At 58.3% G+C, this 16,054-nt stretch overlaps 1 protein-coding gene across 3 annotated transcripts in view; it reads left to right on the top strand.

Moving 5' to 3' along the window:
* The first annotated feature begins 1,683 nt into the window (after positions 1-1,683).
* OSBPL5 (oxysterol binding protein like 5) overlaps positions 1,684-16,054 on the top strand; it is a 79,492-nt gene continuing 65,121 nt past the window's right edge. For 2 of the 3 annotated variants that reach the window (XM_017948153.2, XM_021925421.1), the window contains exon 1: positions 1,684-1,822. The gene's annotated coding sequence lies outside the window, so the exon portion shown is untranslated. The remainder of the gene's footprint in view (positions 1,823-16,054) is intronic. The other variant, XM_021925420.2, reaches the window with a different exon arrangement.

Genomic DNA, 16,054 nt, shown 5'->3' on the forward strand with positions numbered 1-16,054 from the left:
CCCCACCCTGCTGTCATCTATGGCCCCTTTCCCCACCCCGTCAGGTGCCTCTTTGACTTTTGACCTCTGCCCTCAGCAGTGTCATTTCATGAAACCCAGGCCCCGGACAGCCAGCATCAAGCACCTGGCAACCTTCCATACTTCGCCCCGAGACCTCTGCCCTAGGGATAGGGGCTTTGTTTTCTTCCCTAATTCCCTTTGGATTGGCCCCAGCAACTAGCAATTTACCAGGCAGCAGCACCCCAGCTTTGGGCGGAGTCTTCATAGAGCAAACCCAGCAGATCCCGGCTGCACAGACCCTCTCCTGGAGAGGCAGAGGCCACCTGCCACAGGCCACGCGGAGCAGGGACCCACCATGGCCCTGAGCATCTTGACTGAGCAGTTCTGCATCCCAAGACCTCACAAGGTGACTATGGAATGGCAAGGCTAGCCCTGGGGGTAAGCTTAGGGCAAGTCCAAGTAGCCAACTCACCTCCATAAGCCGTGGGTTCCTGTGATCGGCGCACAAGCGGCTGGTGCTGCTATCCACAGGAGGATACCCACCAACTTGTCTAATGGGGTGGGCGAGGCCAGGGCTGAGAGGAGAAGGGGTCTGGCTTGTTGTGAGCAGAGCACCTGCATGCTGTGCCACTCCCCCTTCAGGTGCTGGAAGGAGCCTTCCTGGGCGGCTCGCCCTCCGCAGCCCTGCTGGGAGGTCTTGCACACGCCCATGATAGCCAGGCTTAGGGCCTCCCGAATGCACCTGCAGCGTGAAACCATGGAAACACGCGTGTCAGTGGCAGTTCCGTGCGGGGAGGAGCCCGGGGCTCTCTGCGGAGGGTCAGTTCTGTCCCTTTTAAGGTTCTTCGTGGAAAAGGCTAGGCGCCTTCTTGGGTCTACCTACATCTGGGGATGCCAGAGCCCAGCTCCCAGTTTTTCTGATATTTGGGGGCATACCATAGGAAGGACCTGCAGGGCACCTCAGGCTTGTATACTACGGCTGCAAACCTTGGGGCCAACCCTGGGCTCACACCCAATTCAGGGTCTACAGGCAGGGAGCCAGGGGCCGGGGGAGGGCTTCTCAGCTCTCACTGGGGATGGTGTTTAGGGGAATTAGAATGTATTTTATATATAAGAGAACTGAGGGGTCTAAAAGGGTCTCTGGGGGGTAGAAAAAAGTGAGGAGGAAACACAGGAAGAAATGCACATGAGGGTAGGTTCTTGTCAAAAGGGTCCTGAGAAAGACGTACAGTTAGAAACAGAGTGTGACTGAGGGTCCTTCTTAGCACGTAAGGGGCAAGGACAATAGTCTTAGATGTCTGGGGCTCCTCTTGTGTTCTGATGGTTCCTGAGATGGGGAGAAACGGCGACAGTTTCTTGGGTTCAGAGAGGGAGAGGAGGCGCCTCACATTCTGGCTAGGGTGGGCTGGGGGCCTGCACCCCTAAATTGGAGAACCCCACTAAGCTGACCCCACTCACCACTGCCCACCCCGCCAAGCCTTCTGGCCATTTTCAGCGGAGTGTCCCGACCTCTGGCCGCCCGGGTGAGTGTGAGCCCCGGAGAGCGCGCGGGGTTGGGGGGCGAGGAGAAGCGGCAGCCGGTGCGGGGGGGGGGCCCCTGGGCGGCGCCCGCTCCGCGCGGCGATTCGGCCCGGGTTTTGCGGCCGCCGCGCCTCCTCCTCCCGCCTCCGGGCTCCCTGGGCCTCCTCCCTCCGCCGCGCCCTCGCTCCGCCTCGCGCGGAGGGACCATCTGCTGGCATTTCCTGCAGCCGGGCCCGCGCCGCCAGCGGAGCCCCCGCGCGCCCGGCCGTCCCGGAGCACCGAGCTCGCGGCACGGTAGGAGGTAGGAGCGCGGCGGCCCGGGGGGCAGCGGGGGACGGCGGGGGGATGGCGGACTGGGAAGGACCCGGAGGGCCCGGCCGGGCAGGGCCGGAGCGAACCGGGGGCCGCGGGGGGCCGGCCGAAGGGATCCGGGAGCCCGCGCCGCAGCCCCGCGGACCCTGGCAGTGGCCAGTGCGGGGAGCCGCGCCGGGGCCGGTCGTGCGTGGGGGAGCCTGGGGGCGCCCCGGGCCAGGGCGGGTCGGCGCCTGGTGGGTTGGGGCGGGTGGGGCCCGCGAATGGGAAGCGGCGCGCCCAGCACAGCTCTCCCCACTTGGTGGGGCTTAAAGGAGACGGGACCGCCAGGGAGGGTGGCTGGGTCTGACCGCCCAGACCCTGACCAGTGCGGGGGTCTGTGTCCCCAGCTCGGCCGACGCGGGCTCCAAGGAGCCTGCGTGGGGTCTGGGATCTGAGTCTGGCGTCCCAGCTGCGGGCTTGGGAGGGCGGCTGTGTCTGAGTCCGCAGAGTCAGGGGCTGCCTGGATTACAGGCTAGGGAAGGACCCTTGCCCACAGTCCCCATCTCTGGGGCACTGACCCCCTGAAGATATGGAGCCTCAGGGATTGTTGAGGTGCCTGAGTCCTCAAGAGGGTCTGGTGCACTTGAAGATTCCCCCTGGGGAGCGGGGTGCGGGAGGGTGGGGCAGGCAGGAAGGAGGCTGGAGTCTGCAGCCCCCCGGGCAACAGGCCCGTCCTGGGCTTCCCAGGCACCGCCCCGACCCCCACCCAGACCTCTGGGCCGCCTGCTGTCAGAAGCCAGCTGGAGTTAGGGTTTGGGGTGACTCCTGGGGGTATGGAGGGTGGGCTTACCTGCCCCTCTCTCATCCCTGGGCTGAGCCCACTGCCCCTCCCTCATCCCTGGGCTGAGCAGGTCTGCCCTGCCGAAGCGGCTGGGGCTGGGTGGATTTCGTATCTTGCCATTTGGTAACTTGCTCCCCTCTGTGTGTCTGCCCCAGTCTCTTCAAGGTGCCTTTTACAGGCAGACTTCTGTAAGGGTCCCACCCCACCTGATACAGCCTCCCAAACTCTGGAGAAGTGGGCCAGCCTTTGGGATCCTAGGTAGATGCTTTTAGGTCTGCCTGCACCAGGGCTGATCCAGATCCCGGACTGAACAGAAACCCTGCCCCCCACCCCCAAGAGTAAGGCCCCTCTGCACGTTTTTATCCCACCTCCTTGTTACACAGGGGCCTTGCCGTTCCTTGAACCTGCCAGGTGAGAGGGGGCTTTGCAGGCATCAGGCAGGTCTGGGGCAACCTGGGGTGGCGTCAGGTGCCCGGCTGTTCCCTTCAGGCCTCAGGCTCCAGAACTGCAGATCCTATTGTCTGCCTGCACGCGTGTGGGGCTGGCCCGGGGTGCCCAGGAGGCAGGCACTGCGTGTGTCTGTCTTGCCAGGCGGTGTTTAGGAAAGGTGACACAGCAGATGGGCCGGATGAGGAGCCTCTGACCCGCAGTCCTGGGCCTGGTCTTGGAGAGGCTGCCCTGCAGATGTTGATCCCTGGACAGCCACCCTGCATGTCCAGTGGAGGCTCCTTTCTGGGTCCAGATTGGGCCATGAATAGGCCAAGTTCTTCAAAGGACTGCTTTCAGCTCTTCACAAAATGCAAATGCAGGAACCCCTGCCCCGCCCCCACCCAGGGTTGTATTTACTATGCTGAGAATGCCTGGTATCAGTTTCTCTCCTGAAATCTTGGCCTTGCTCTGAGCTCTGATAGTAATCTGACATGTAACGCTTGGGGGAGGGAGAAACACTCCGTGACAAGCCGGCGGGTGGAAGGGCTGTGTGTGTCTCTGACAGCTGTGTTTTGGGGACTGGTGCTCTCTGCTGATTCTATGGTTAAGCCCTCCCGCGTTTGCACACATACAGGCACAGCATGCAGGTGGAGAACTTACCTAAGATGACAGAAGGTGCATCCCACCCCGTTCCCATTTATTGTTCAAGGGACAGGTGAATCTGAGTCTGTGACCGCAGCTAAGAAATGTTGTGGACCCAGCTCAGGGTTCTCCCAGAGAGGCCTGGGAAGCTGGAAGCTCTGACCTCCTGGACAGGGGGTTGTAGAGGGGCCGAGGCCCAGGGGTGCATCGTGCCAAAAGGATCCCGGGAGCTGTCAGGGAGGGAGCCGTCAGGTGCAGCTCCCCTTGTGGAGCCCAAGGGCCAGGTGGGTAGAAGTGCTCACTGCTTGCAGGGTTGGCAGGGCAGCCCAGGGAGCACACTGGTGTGCTGGGGAGTAGATGTTGGGTGGTGCAGATGAGGGCCACTGGCCTCCCAACAGGGACAGACGTCCTGCCCTGGATGTCCTCGTGCTGTTTGTGACCGGCACAAAGGAAAAGAATATTGTTCTTGATGCCAGCTTTGCTTGATGACTTACCTACCGAGCCTGCAGCTTGAGGAGGCAACTGACAGCCTGAGGATGGGGCTCCTGGGCTGGTCAAGATTATTAAGGGTTTTGGGGCCTTGGTGGCTGGGTCTTGGCCACGGCTGGGTCACCTTTCCCGTGGAGATGTATGGGCAGATAGAGAAGCTGCTGCAGAGAGTGGTAGGGTTGGCGGTCGAGTACAAAGGACTTGGACTGAGGACCGCGTCATTCTCTTAGCATCACAGTTGTTCTGAGCCAGGGCCTCTGGGATCATGTCCACGAGGGTGTGAGGTTGCCTTGTGCTGGCATCTACACTAAATGGAGCCCTGGGCACCAGCTGTGTCCTCAGGACCAGGGCTTGAGGTGGGAGATGGGGAGGGGATGGGACATGAGCCTTTTTGGCCGGCTTAGAAGGATCTAGAATTCCTAGAGGACCTTTGTGGCAAATCTCAGAGCCACCCAGGCTGAAAGCAAATGCTTTGCTTGGCCTCCCAGCCCGCCTCACATCCGGCTGCTCCCTCCAGGGCTGGCCTCCACTCCCCTCCTGGCCCTACCAGCTCTTGCCTGGAGCTCCACATCAGCTACCTGCAAGGTTCCCCTTTCATGGCCTTCCTAGCCCTTCTCCAGCCAGCAGCCAGCACGGTGTTTAAAAAGATAAACCACTTCATGTAGTTTGCCTACTTACAGCCCTTTGAGATTTGCCATGGGTCTCACTCAGTAAGTCCTGACCCCTTTCCAGACCCCACAGGCCCTGGACACCCCTCCACTCCGCCTCCCTTCCCATGTCCTCTTCTCCCCCTTCCCTCCCCTCCCTCTCTCCTCCTTGCTCCCAGGGGTCCAGCCTCAGGCCTGGCTTCTTACTTCAGGGCCTTCGCACTGGCTGTGCCTCTGTTTTTGGCCCCTCCTTGGATCTACACTTGGTGGGCTCCATCTAATTCAGGTCCCAGCTTGGATGCTGCCTCCCCTGAGAGAGTCTCTGTTCCTGACACGATATCCATTCCAAAGCAGTTCTCAGCTGTGTGTGTTGTTTTCTTTTTATTTATACTGAAATGATCTTGTTTGTTTAATTGAATGGCTTCCTATGGAGAAAGCGATTGAGCCAAGCCAGGTCCATGGTGGGCGCCGCTGCTGCGTGGCATCTGTCCCCGTGCACGGTTGCCTGCAAGTCTGCTCCGGGCTCTCTTCCCAGGGGCTGGCACACAGTAGGTGCTCTATGGTTAAGTGAGGCACATGTGGAAAGCCAGCATACTGTCCCATCCCAGGGAGGTCAGTAGGTTGAGACTGGCTGCCCCCATCTAGCAAGTCCCACCCACCATGTCCTGGTTTCAGCAGCATCGACTGGTGTGGGACGTGCCCAGCTCATTTCCTCCATGCCCTAGGATGGCGAGGACAAGAGTGTGTGTTTGACTCTTCCCAGGGTCCCATCATCTCTGATTTAGGAATGGAGCCCTTAGGGTGTCTCACCACCTCGGGGTGCCTAATATTTTATTTGGTGAATGCAGATGGACTTAACTGGCCCGTGGATCCCCTGTGACCCTGGTGACACGAAGAGAAGGATGAAGGGGAAAGATGAGGCTCAACACCTGAACAGTATTCACTCTGACTATGTACATTCTTCGGGAGTTTAAGTGGGAAATAGGGAGGAGATGTGGGGCATACCCCACCTCGGCAGGCAGCTGGTCAGGCTGCCGTTGTGACCAGCCTGGGGTCGCCTTCCCTTCATCCAAGGCCAGGGGAGTTTGCAAACCTATAGTAAGCCCTGCTGTACCTGGCAGAGCAGAAGCACCACCCCGGCTTGGAGACAGCAGGCGCCTGACTGCCGGCCATGGATGGCCCCTTGGGAAGTGCCCTGTGCTTCTGAGCAAGGAGGGAACGGGCCTCCAGGCGCTCGGGGACAGCACAGAGGGCGCTCTGTCGCCCGTGCCTTTGTCCCTTCTCTCGCTGGCCCATTCTCAGCTGCTTCCTCTTGGGGAAGGGCCTTCCTTGGCCAGGGGAGGGAGCACTCAGTGGCCCGGCGCTGCGGAGGTATTGATGTGCTATTGGGGTGAATACGGTGCTCGGTGTGGGTGTGAGGGCGGGAGGGTTGTCATTTAAAGGGGCCTTTGGGGATAGTCAGCAGAAGAAGGCGTGGTGTTGGGGCGGGGCATCCGCATCTCCGCGCCCCGTTCCTGGCAGCCAGCGGAATTTCTCATGTCTAGCTATTGCAGCGAATAAGACAGAGAGTCAACTAAAGGGCGCGCCACTGTAGGTCCTATTCGCTGGGCTGCGGCTCCAGGCAAAGGCATTTGTATGCCTGCCTATTAGGGTGAATGTGACGCAGGGAGTGTGAGTCGCTTAAAGGGCTGGGACTCTGGCAGCAGTGCGTCCCGCTCATGCCCGCCTATTGCGGTGAATACGGTGCAGTAGTCGGGTCGCTTAAAGGGTCCTGGTGTCCTGCTTGTTGGACTGTGCTGCTTTGGGGCAGCTCCTGGTCCTGGGCGGGAGGGGAGCACTCTAGGGAGGCTCCCCACATTGGCCAGAGGGAGACGCTGGCCCGTCGGGCAGGAAGGCTAGGTGCCCTTCTTACAGGATGAGTGAGCCTTACCCCCACCCCACCCCCTGCTGCCTTAGGAAGTCACCCAAATTTAGCAAAATTCAAGCCACAGCCAGCAGGCACCAGGGCGGGACATGTGACCCTGTTCTGGAGGGCTGGCGGGGCCAGGCCAGGGAGGGGCCCGGGCCTAAGAGACTGATGGTGGTGATGGTGGCAGGCACCGCCTGGGATCTGATCAGAAGGCCTAGCCGAGGAAGACGCAGCTGGAATTCTTCACCCCAGGTGCCAGGGTCAGCAGATTTTATTTGCCTCCTAAACCTTGGTTACCCCGTCTGTAAAGTGAGGCTCATGGCTGGCCCGTGGGAAGTCCCGAGATGGTCTTTGTACACAAGTGCTGGGTGAGCATCGGCCATTGTGTGGGTGACTGGCATGACCCACTACCCCACCCCTATAGGCTGCCAGTCAAAGGTTTCCACCCTCCAGCCACCATCTCCCTGGCTCAGATAGTCCTGGGTGGCCCTGGCCCTCCCCAGGTGGACCCTGTCCCTGCCGGCAGACCCTCCACCTCTCTAGCTCTCTCCTCTGCTCCTGGACTTGGCATTGGTCCCAGGCTGCCCTGAGCTGTCTCAGGGGACTCCTGACCTGTGAAGGGGCCGCGAGTCCACGGGAGGCAGTTGGCCTGGGCTCTTCGAGGCTGTTGTCCTTACCTGTAGCGCAGGGACCACCGCACATGGTGCTCCTGAGTGCAGCGGATCCAATGAGTGGCCTGGCACAGGGCCAGGGAGAACTGGGATGCCTTAGTCTCTGGCCCACACACTCCCTACCAGCGAGCACTTTGTGGGTTAGGTACCAGACCTCGTTAGCCTGAGGCTGGGGTGCTGTGGACAAGGTGCTGGGACTTAGCGTTAATGCTCAAAGATGAGCTCCAGAGGTAGTGAGATCTCCCAGCCCCAGGGACACCTGAGAGTTCTACGTCTTCCCCACGCCAGCCTCAAGAACATACCTGGGCAAAAACCGACCCTCATGTTGCATTCTCTGTGGCCTCAGGGTGTGTGCACTCTTGCCTGGGCCCTCACCCTGCTGTCCCTTGTGTTCAGAGTGTGGCTGGTCCAAGGGCTCACAGCATCTGACAGGCTCCCCTCTGAGACGGAGGAAATGGGGCCCCAAGAATGGCAGGGTCATGGTGCTACTCCTCGCTGGGCCTCAGTTTCTCCATCTTAAGCCACCCCCATCCCTGACATTTGCTCCCAACCCCCACACCTGCGGGGCTAAGGCACCCGCACACAAGCAACACCCCAGCAGGAACTGAGACGGAAACCTGGACATCCAGAGCTCCCTCTCCACTCCCGAGGCCTCAACTTCTCCAAAGGCTTCTGTCCATCTGCTCCTACGCCTTGAGCTGTTTTATATCTTGAGGATGCACCCCAGGTTTTATGCAGAAAGAAGCATCCACTAATTTTTTTTTTTTTTTTTTTTTTTTTTTTGAGACGGAGTCTCGCTGTGCTCCCAGGCTGGAGTGCAGTGGCGTGATCTCGGCTCACTGCAAGCTCCGCCTCCCGGGTTCACGCCATTCTCCCGCCTCAGCCTCCCAAGTAGCTGAGACTACAGGCGCCCGCCACCACGCCCGGCTAGTTTTTTGTATTTTCAGTAGAGACGGGGTTTCACCATGTTAGCCAGGATGGTCTCGATCTCCTGACCTCGTGATCCACCCGCCTCGGCCTCCCAAAGTGCTGGGATTACAGGCTTGAGCCACCGCGCCCGGCCTCATCCACTAATTTTTAAAGGTTTGAGACTGAGTGATTGGAAATCTTTCTCGTCCTTCCTCCTCCCTCTCTCCTGTACCAGTGTGCAGCCCAGAAGAGGCCTCATGTGTCACTGACCATGCACCAGTGCACAGCTCGGAAGAGGCCTCATGTGTCACTGACACTCCATGAGTCTAACTTCTGCATGTGGAGTGTCCCTGTGGCTGGTCCTGGGGCGGTGGACTGGCCTGATGCTGCCAAGGACGCCGCACTTTCCCACAAAGCTCCACCCTGCTGTCTTGCACATCCTGGGGCCAGGACAGGAAGAGCGCCCTGCGGATTGGAAAAGCAGGTGCCATTGTGGGCACCAAGAGCCCTTTGTGCTTTGTAGGATCGCATGCTGCCACATGGCACCCTCTGATCTCCTTAGGGCAGAGGAAAAGAGCAGCCAGCTTTGAAGGGAACCCTCGCCCACTCCAGCGCCCATGCTGGGTTTCTACTTTGGGCCCAGCTCCTGCAGGAACGCACAGATCTCTCTCGCTCCGAGACCTAGATTCTGCCTTGGAACAGCACAGCTGTCCCCAAAGGGCAGGCCGGGGCAGGCAGCTTGGCCACAGGAGGCTGGGAGAGTTTGGAGCATGAAGAACACCTAGAAATGTCAGAATGTGGGCCCCATCTGGAAACCTGAGGCTGAGGCCGCTTCAGGACAGGGCCTGGTTTCTTGTCCCATTACAGTGCCACAGTGGGTCATCCTCCCCAGCCTGGCACCACGAAGGCTCCCAGAGAGAGGGGGACAGAGGTGCTCTCTGTTGGTGACTAGCACCCAAGGGTGCTTGGCCCTTGTGTGCTGCTGAACACACGTGGCCGCCGTGGTCAAGGCCATCAGGAATCCCCACCCTCGTGCCCTGCACCGAGTGCAGCTGTGTGGTTCTTTCCTGCCCAGACCCTCCCTGCTCGCAGGTGCCCACCAACAGCCAGAAGAACCTTCCGGCTGCTGCAAGCCCAGCAGGCTGGACCAGTTTCTCCTTCATCTGGTTGCTGTGAGCAGAGGAGAACGAGTTACTCAGTCCCCAGCCGGCCGGGGGCGGGGCCGCCTTCGTCTCTGCTCTGTGGCTGCTGGGTGCTCACACTCTAAAGTGATGTGGGTGGCAGGAAGTGGCCTTGTGGCGCCCACCTGCTGGGCACAGGGCTGGCCTGTGGAGCCACCCTAGTCATGGAGCCAAGCTGGCTGGGTCTCTCCTGCCCCCGTCTGTCTTGGCACAGGCCCTTCCCAGGCCTGCAAAGCCTGCTTCCATCGGGGCACTGCCTCAGTACCCGCAGCACACATGACATCTAGGCTAGCTAACTTGGTACCCAGGACCCCTCTTGGCCTCCCTGGGTCTCTTGGGGACGTCACCTTCTCCTGGAACCCTGTCTCATCAGGGTGACCTCTCAAAAGTCCAGCCTCATTCCTTATCTGCCCCTTGCCATCCTTTTACTGGTCAGGGTCTCTCTGCTGCTGGCCCTGACTCCCTTAGATCTGGGCCCTGCAAGGCCCACTTTTTCCCACGTGCTCAGGAAGCGCCGCTTGCTTTCCTCCCTCGTGGGCTGTGAGCCTGGTCCTGTGTGTTTGGCCTGTGTGATTTGCACAGAGGCACGCAGCTCTCTGATCGTTAGTGCGTGAAGCCAGGTGCCCTGGGCCGTAAGCACCGCCCTGTAAAGGTGCCCTTCACTTTCTGACGTGTGCGAGCTGGGAGTTTGCTGCCCTTGGGGGCCCCGAGGAGTGACCCGTCTGACCTTGTGGACAGGAGCACAGTGCTTAGAACATGGGCTAGCAGTTGGCAAAGCAGGTGGGAATCCCCACCCTGTGGGGCCATGGGCAAGTCCTAAAGCCCCAGACCTTGGTTTCCTTGTCTGTGAAATGGGCCATTGCAGGGACAGCCTCCTGGAGGTGCCTCGGGACGTGGTGGGAGCATGAGCCAGCTCATCGTGAGCGCCGGCCCTAGGCCTGTGTGGAAGTGGCACGGGCTCTCAGAGCAGGGAGGGGCCACCTCGTATCATGCCTATCATTAATGAAAACTTTCACTGTGAAAGATCTAAACACAGGAACCATACAGAATAACAGAACCAACCCCAGCCTTGTCAAGGTCCTGGCACCTGGCTGTATTTGCTTTAGGCGTCTTTCAACAGCTACAAGTTGTGTGTAGGGAGGGCCCCAGAGCTCCCTTCTTTCCCCAGAGCTGCCATCCTGGGTTTCCAGGCTCACACTTCCAGGCGAGTTTTGGGCTTTACTATATATGGATGGATCCGTAAACACACATAGACAGAGGTCACGTGACCACCGATGTTCTGCTCACATCCTTCTTTCTGATCGTTTTAGAGTCACAGAGAAGTCGCAAAAACAGTAGTTCACCGCCCTCTGCAAGCTCTTCTTGTCTGTGTGGTTCTATATGCCTTGTACATTTTCCTTGCTTTATCTACATAAATCACATGGATTGCCATCCTTTGGAAGGACTTTCTGGTAGTTCCATTCTGTCCCTGGAGCAAGGTCTGCGTTCCGGTTTCCTTGGGCACGGCTGAGGGCACTCCCCCAGGGGACTGACCTGGGGTGGGGTCGGCAGTCTGGCGGGATGTGGCCCCGTCCCTCCTGTGCTCAGTGCTGCCTTCCCTGCCCCCTTGTCCCAGAGGGAATCATCCCTACCGCCCCCCCTTACTCTGCCTCAGCATAGGGCAGCGGGAGGCATCCTGGCCCCCAAGGAACACACCTTACAAAGATGTTTGCCAGGGCCCCCCAGGGGCCTCTCAGTGACCAACACATTTTGTTAGTTAAAACCAGAAACACAGGCTTGAGCCTGAGACTGAGGGTCCAGGAAGGGCGGGGTCTGGCCGAGACTCTGCAGGTCTGCTCACAGCCTGTTCCAGCACTGCAACCCCTTGCTGAAACCACACGTGTATGGCCTTGCCAAAGATGGGGAGACGGGGCTTGGGAATACCCGCCAAGCCCCAGACCCGCAGCACCTCCACAAAGCTGGGTTAAATGGAAGCGAACTGTCGGCATAGTGGCTGCTGCCCTAGCCATCCGGCCGCTTGGGACATGAGTGGCAGAGCTGGGGTGAGTGGCAGAGCTGGGATGAGTGAGTGGCAGAGCTGGGATGAGTGAGTGGCAGAGCTGAGGTGAGTGAGTGGCAGAGCTAGGGTACCCATCTCCCCTCGGTGCTTGGGATCACCCCAGGTCTCCAGCTGGCAAGCGGCCCAGGCAGGATTTGAGCCCGAGTCTGCCAGGCTGTGCCAGGCATTATTCCTGGGGAGGGGCCCTGTGGCACCTCCCGATGTGGCCAGGGAGAACTCCCCTTTTCCCAAGGAAGCTGGTGCTATAGTCCGTCTGTCCTAGGAAGGCCCTCCTGGGCGGGTGTGTGAGTTTGCAGGGGTTTCCACCACTAAGCAGCCCAGACGTTGATTCTCTCTCAGTTCTGGAGGCTGAAGTCCAAGATCAAGGCCTTGCAGGGCTGGTTTCTCCTGAGGCCTCGCTCCTGATCGTGCAGGCAACCACCTTCTCCCTGTGTCCTTGCAGGGTCATCCCTCTGTGTGCCTGTGTCCTCATCTCCTCTTTTTATAAGGACACCAGTGAGATTGGACTAGGGCCCACCCTCATGACCTGTTTTAATTTAATATGCTCCTTAAAGACCCCATCTCCAAGTACAGCCACTTTCTCAGGTCCTAGGGACTAAGACATCAGCACATGAATTGGGGGGACACAATTTAGCCCGTGACCGTGGGTAGTGGAGCAGCCAGACTAACCCCAGGCGTCTCGTCAGTGGGTTCTGTTTTTATTTCCTGTGAGGACCCAGCGTTTGCTGGGAGTGAGATTTTGATGTGATCAGAGGCTTTCCACACCCTTGAGTGTGTGCAGTGTTCTCAGATTTCACCTGCTTGAATCTTGACTGTTTTATGCCCTCCCAAGAGCCCCAGCTCAGCTGGAACCTGGGGGAGCTGTAGAGACCCCTGCTTGGTGAACGAAGTGTCAGCAGGAACACGCTCACTCTTCCAGGCTCACCCCTCCTGGGCCACACGCCGTCAGCCACTCTGTCCCACTGGCAGAGTGGGCGGGGAGGCCGGGATGCGGGTCACTCGGTGTGTGTGGGGTCAGCAAGCCCTCTGCGACGCATCCTGCCACCCACTGGCAGGTGCTGCACGCAGGGCCGTGCTCTCCAGGTCCCAGCATCCTGGGCCAGCATCTGCGGGCTGGAGTGTGTCAGCCGCCCCTTCGCCGTTGCCCTCCAGTTCAGCAAACACCTCCTGCAGCAGCCCTCTGGACACCACACAGGGCCTTTCCTCCCAGGGTGGGTGGATAAGGGGCCACACACCAGCGGCGGTGTGAATGCCGTGTATTTCCCAGGCACAGACCTTCCTCAGGGGCTGGGGGCCTGCCCTGGGGCTCCCTGCTGTGTGTGCAGTGTCGGCAGCACTGTCGGGGAGCCGGTAACCCAGGGGCTCCCAGCTGCAGCCACCTTATCTGGGCTTCACCTATATGGAGCTTCTGCTGTCCAGAGCTCCGACGAGAACTCCAAATGCAGCAAAAAAGAAAACGAAAACGAAAGACTTCTCCCGAGCAGCCGTTGCGGACACCCACCCATCACTCACTGCCAGGCCTGGTGGGCCGCTTGGGAGTCGTGCCAACGTGGGCCGCTGCTTCCCGGCAGCTTGAGCCTGTGGTCAGTTTTTAAACTGAGGTTTAACGAATGACCGCAGGCAAATAACTGTCCTCCCGCCCTGTTCATTATTTTTAAACTGTGTCTGCTTTGAATGTGCAAGGAACATGCTGTTTGTCTCTGGTGGGCGCCTGTTCTCCTGGCTGTGGCCATTCATTATTCCTGGGCCTCAGCCCTAGCGATGGTGCTGGCGTCATCAGCCCCCCGCAGCTTGCTGGAACAGGAATAGCCCCGGGAATTTGTGACCTCAGTGAGCCACATCTTCAGGCTAGAGCGAGCTTTCCCACACAAGAGCAGCTTATCCCACGGAGGCTCAGATCTTTACACATATTTGCGCTGTTCCGTGCATATCCCAAAATGCATTACGTGCAACCTTGAGGTCTACATGAGAGACACTGGAACCTTCTTCCTGCTGACTTGTGTCATTATAACAGTTAATTTTGATAATGATTAACATGTATTTTATTGAGGCTTTTGGAATGACTTATCTCTTTTAACCCTTGAAACAACCCTATGCCATAAGTTCTTTTTTTTTTTTTTTTTTTTTTTTTTTGAGACGGAGTCTCGCTCTGTCGCCCAGGCTGGAGTGCAGTGGCCGGATCTCAGCTCACTGCAAGCTCCGCCTCCCGGGTTCCCGCCATTCTCCTGCCTCAGCCTCCCGAGTAGCTGGGACTACAGGCGCCCGCCACGTCGCCCGGCTAGTTTTTTGTATTTTTTTTTTTTAGTAGAGACAGGGTTTCACCGGGTTAGCCAGGATGGTCTCGATCTTGTGACCTCGTGATCCGCCCGTCTCGGCCTCCCAAAGTGCTGGGATTACAGGCTTGAGCCACCGCGCCCGGCTATGCCATAAGTTCTATTATTGTCCCCATCTTACAGATGGGGACACAGGGGCCCAGAGAGGTGAAGAAACCTGCCCGGAGTCACCCACCCCTACGTGACAGGACTGGGATTGGAAGCAGCTCACCTCGTAGCCGGGACTCCCTGGCGCCCGGGGGATGTTGTACTCTGTGGGCTGTTTCTCGCTGTACTCAATGGCCCCAGACTCCTCCTCTTCTCCTTGTCGGAAGGGCTGTCAATGATCATTCCCGCCCACTGCTGTCTAGGAAACCAGATGAGTAAGATTGTTAGAAAAGTGAGCAAATCAGGAGTGGACGGACTTGGCAGGAGGACCCAGGAAGTGCCAGCGAGGCGTGAATGAGACCTGGCGCGTGGTGTTTCATGATGCTTGATGGGGCTGTTTAGGGGGGTCTTTTGTGTGTTCCTCATTCTTCTGATTCTCGCTCAGCATCCAGTGTGGATCACACGGTATTGACAGCCAGCGGCGTGTATCAAACGCCTGCTTGCGCCCAGCTCTTCCTGGAGGCTTTGCAGGCACTGGTTCTGTTCACACTTAAGTGCCCTTTCAGGATAGAACCAGGGTTAGGGACGCTGCGTGCCTCGCCCGAGCCCGAGCCCATCGCACCCTGCAGGCTACTCCGATAATCCTGCAGGCCCCCACTGGTGTTCCGGGTGGGATCCCTGGAAGGGGGCCTGGTGAAAACCAAGGCCTGGTCCCTGCCCGCAGGAGAAGGGAACATAGGGGTCTCTTGGTCAGGAAGGAGCCCCACACTTTGAGCGGTTTCTGGCGTTTTTAGAACAGCTTTCAGTGTGCCCAGACCACCTTGGCAATCCAATGTCACCTATACTGTTATTTAAGACCTAGCGCTTTAATAAATCAACTCACAGGCCGGGCGCGGTGGCTCAAGCCTGTAATCCCAGCACTTTGGGAGGCCGAGACGGGTGGATCACGAGGTCAGGAGATCGAGACCATCCTGGCTAACACGGTGAAACCCCGTCTCTACTATAAAATACAAAAAACTAGCCGGGCGAGGTGGCGGGCGCCTGTGGTCCCAGCTACTCTGGAGGCTGAGGCAGGAGAATGGCGTGAACCCGGGAGGCGGAGCTTGTAGTGAGCTGAGATCCGGCCACTGCACTCCAGCCTGGGCGACAGAGCGAGACTCCGTCTCAAAAAAAAACAAAAACAAAAACAAAAACAACAAAAAAAAACAAACAAACAAAAAAATAAATCAACTCACTTCTTTTTGAAGTCTACTTATAACCTAGAAGACGTGTTAATCATTGCTGCGGTTAAAAAATCAACATCACCTGTGATAAATTGCAGGTAACTATGAAAACATGCACAATGAACACGAACCACTGACTACATGTTAGCTTTTGGGTGCTCTGGCCACAGGGACTCACATTGTTTGCTGTGAGCTTTGCGCCCAGGGCCACCCTGCCTTCCTTAAATAGAGAGATGAGCAGGGGCAGAGCCACCATAAAGACCCATTCTCTTGTCCCTTGATGTAATCAGGAGGCTGGGAAGAGAATGGAGAAGGCCTCGCTTTCTCACTGTGACCTAATGGTGAAGGCCGCCTGTACTGCTGGTGTCACCGGGGGCATCGGTGACGTGCACACTTCCAAGCTGGCTCGAGAGGCAGAGGGGGCGTTTCAGTGGCCAATTCCAGGGAATTTCAGAATGGGCCCCTCTCCAGGAGCAGCCTGAGGAACAGGCAGCTGTCAGGGCTGCAAAGCCTGCCCCGGGGAGGCGGGAGAAGGTGACCCCAGTGACGGGGCCCATCCAGGTTCCCAGCACAGTGCGGCTGTGTTGCCTGGAGACCCCTTCATCGGGCCGACGGGTATCTGTCACGGACCATTTCCGCTGAGTCACCGTTTTTGGATTAGTGTCGAGACAGCGTGTTCAGCAGGGATTCCAGAGGGGTGTAAGAACCGTTTTTTGCGCCGTGGGGGAAATAAAGGTACATCAGGCTTCATCTTCAACCCCTTGATTCTTTTTTCTTTTTTTTTTTTTTTTTTTTTTTTGAGACGAGTCTCTCATACAG

This window comes from Papio anubis, chromosome 12, assembly GCF_008728515.1.
Source record: "Papio anubis isolate 15944 chromosome 12, Panubis1.0, whole genome shotgun sequence".
Classification (NCBI taxonomy): domain Eukaryota; kingdom Metazoa; phylum Chordata; class Mammalia; order Primates; family Cercopithecidae; genus Papio; species Papio anubis.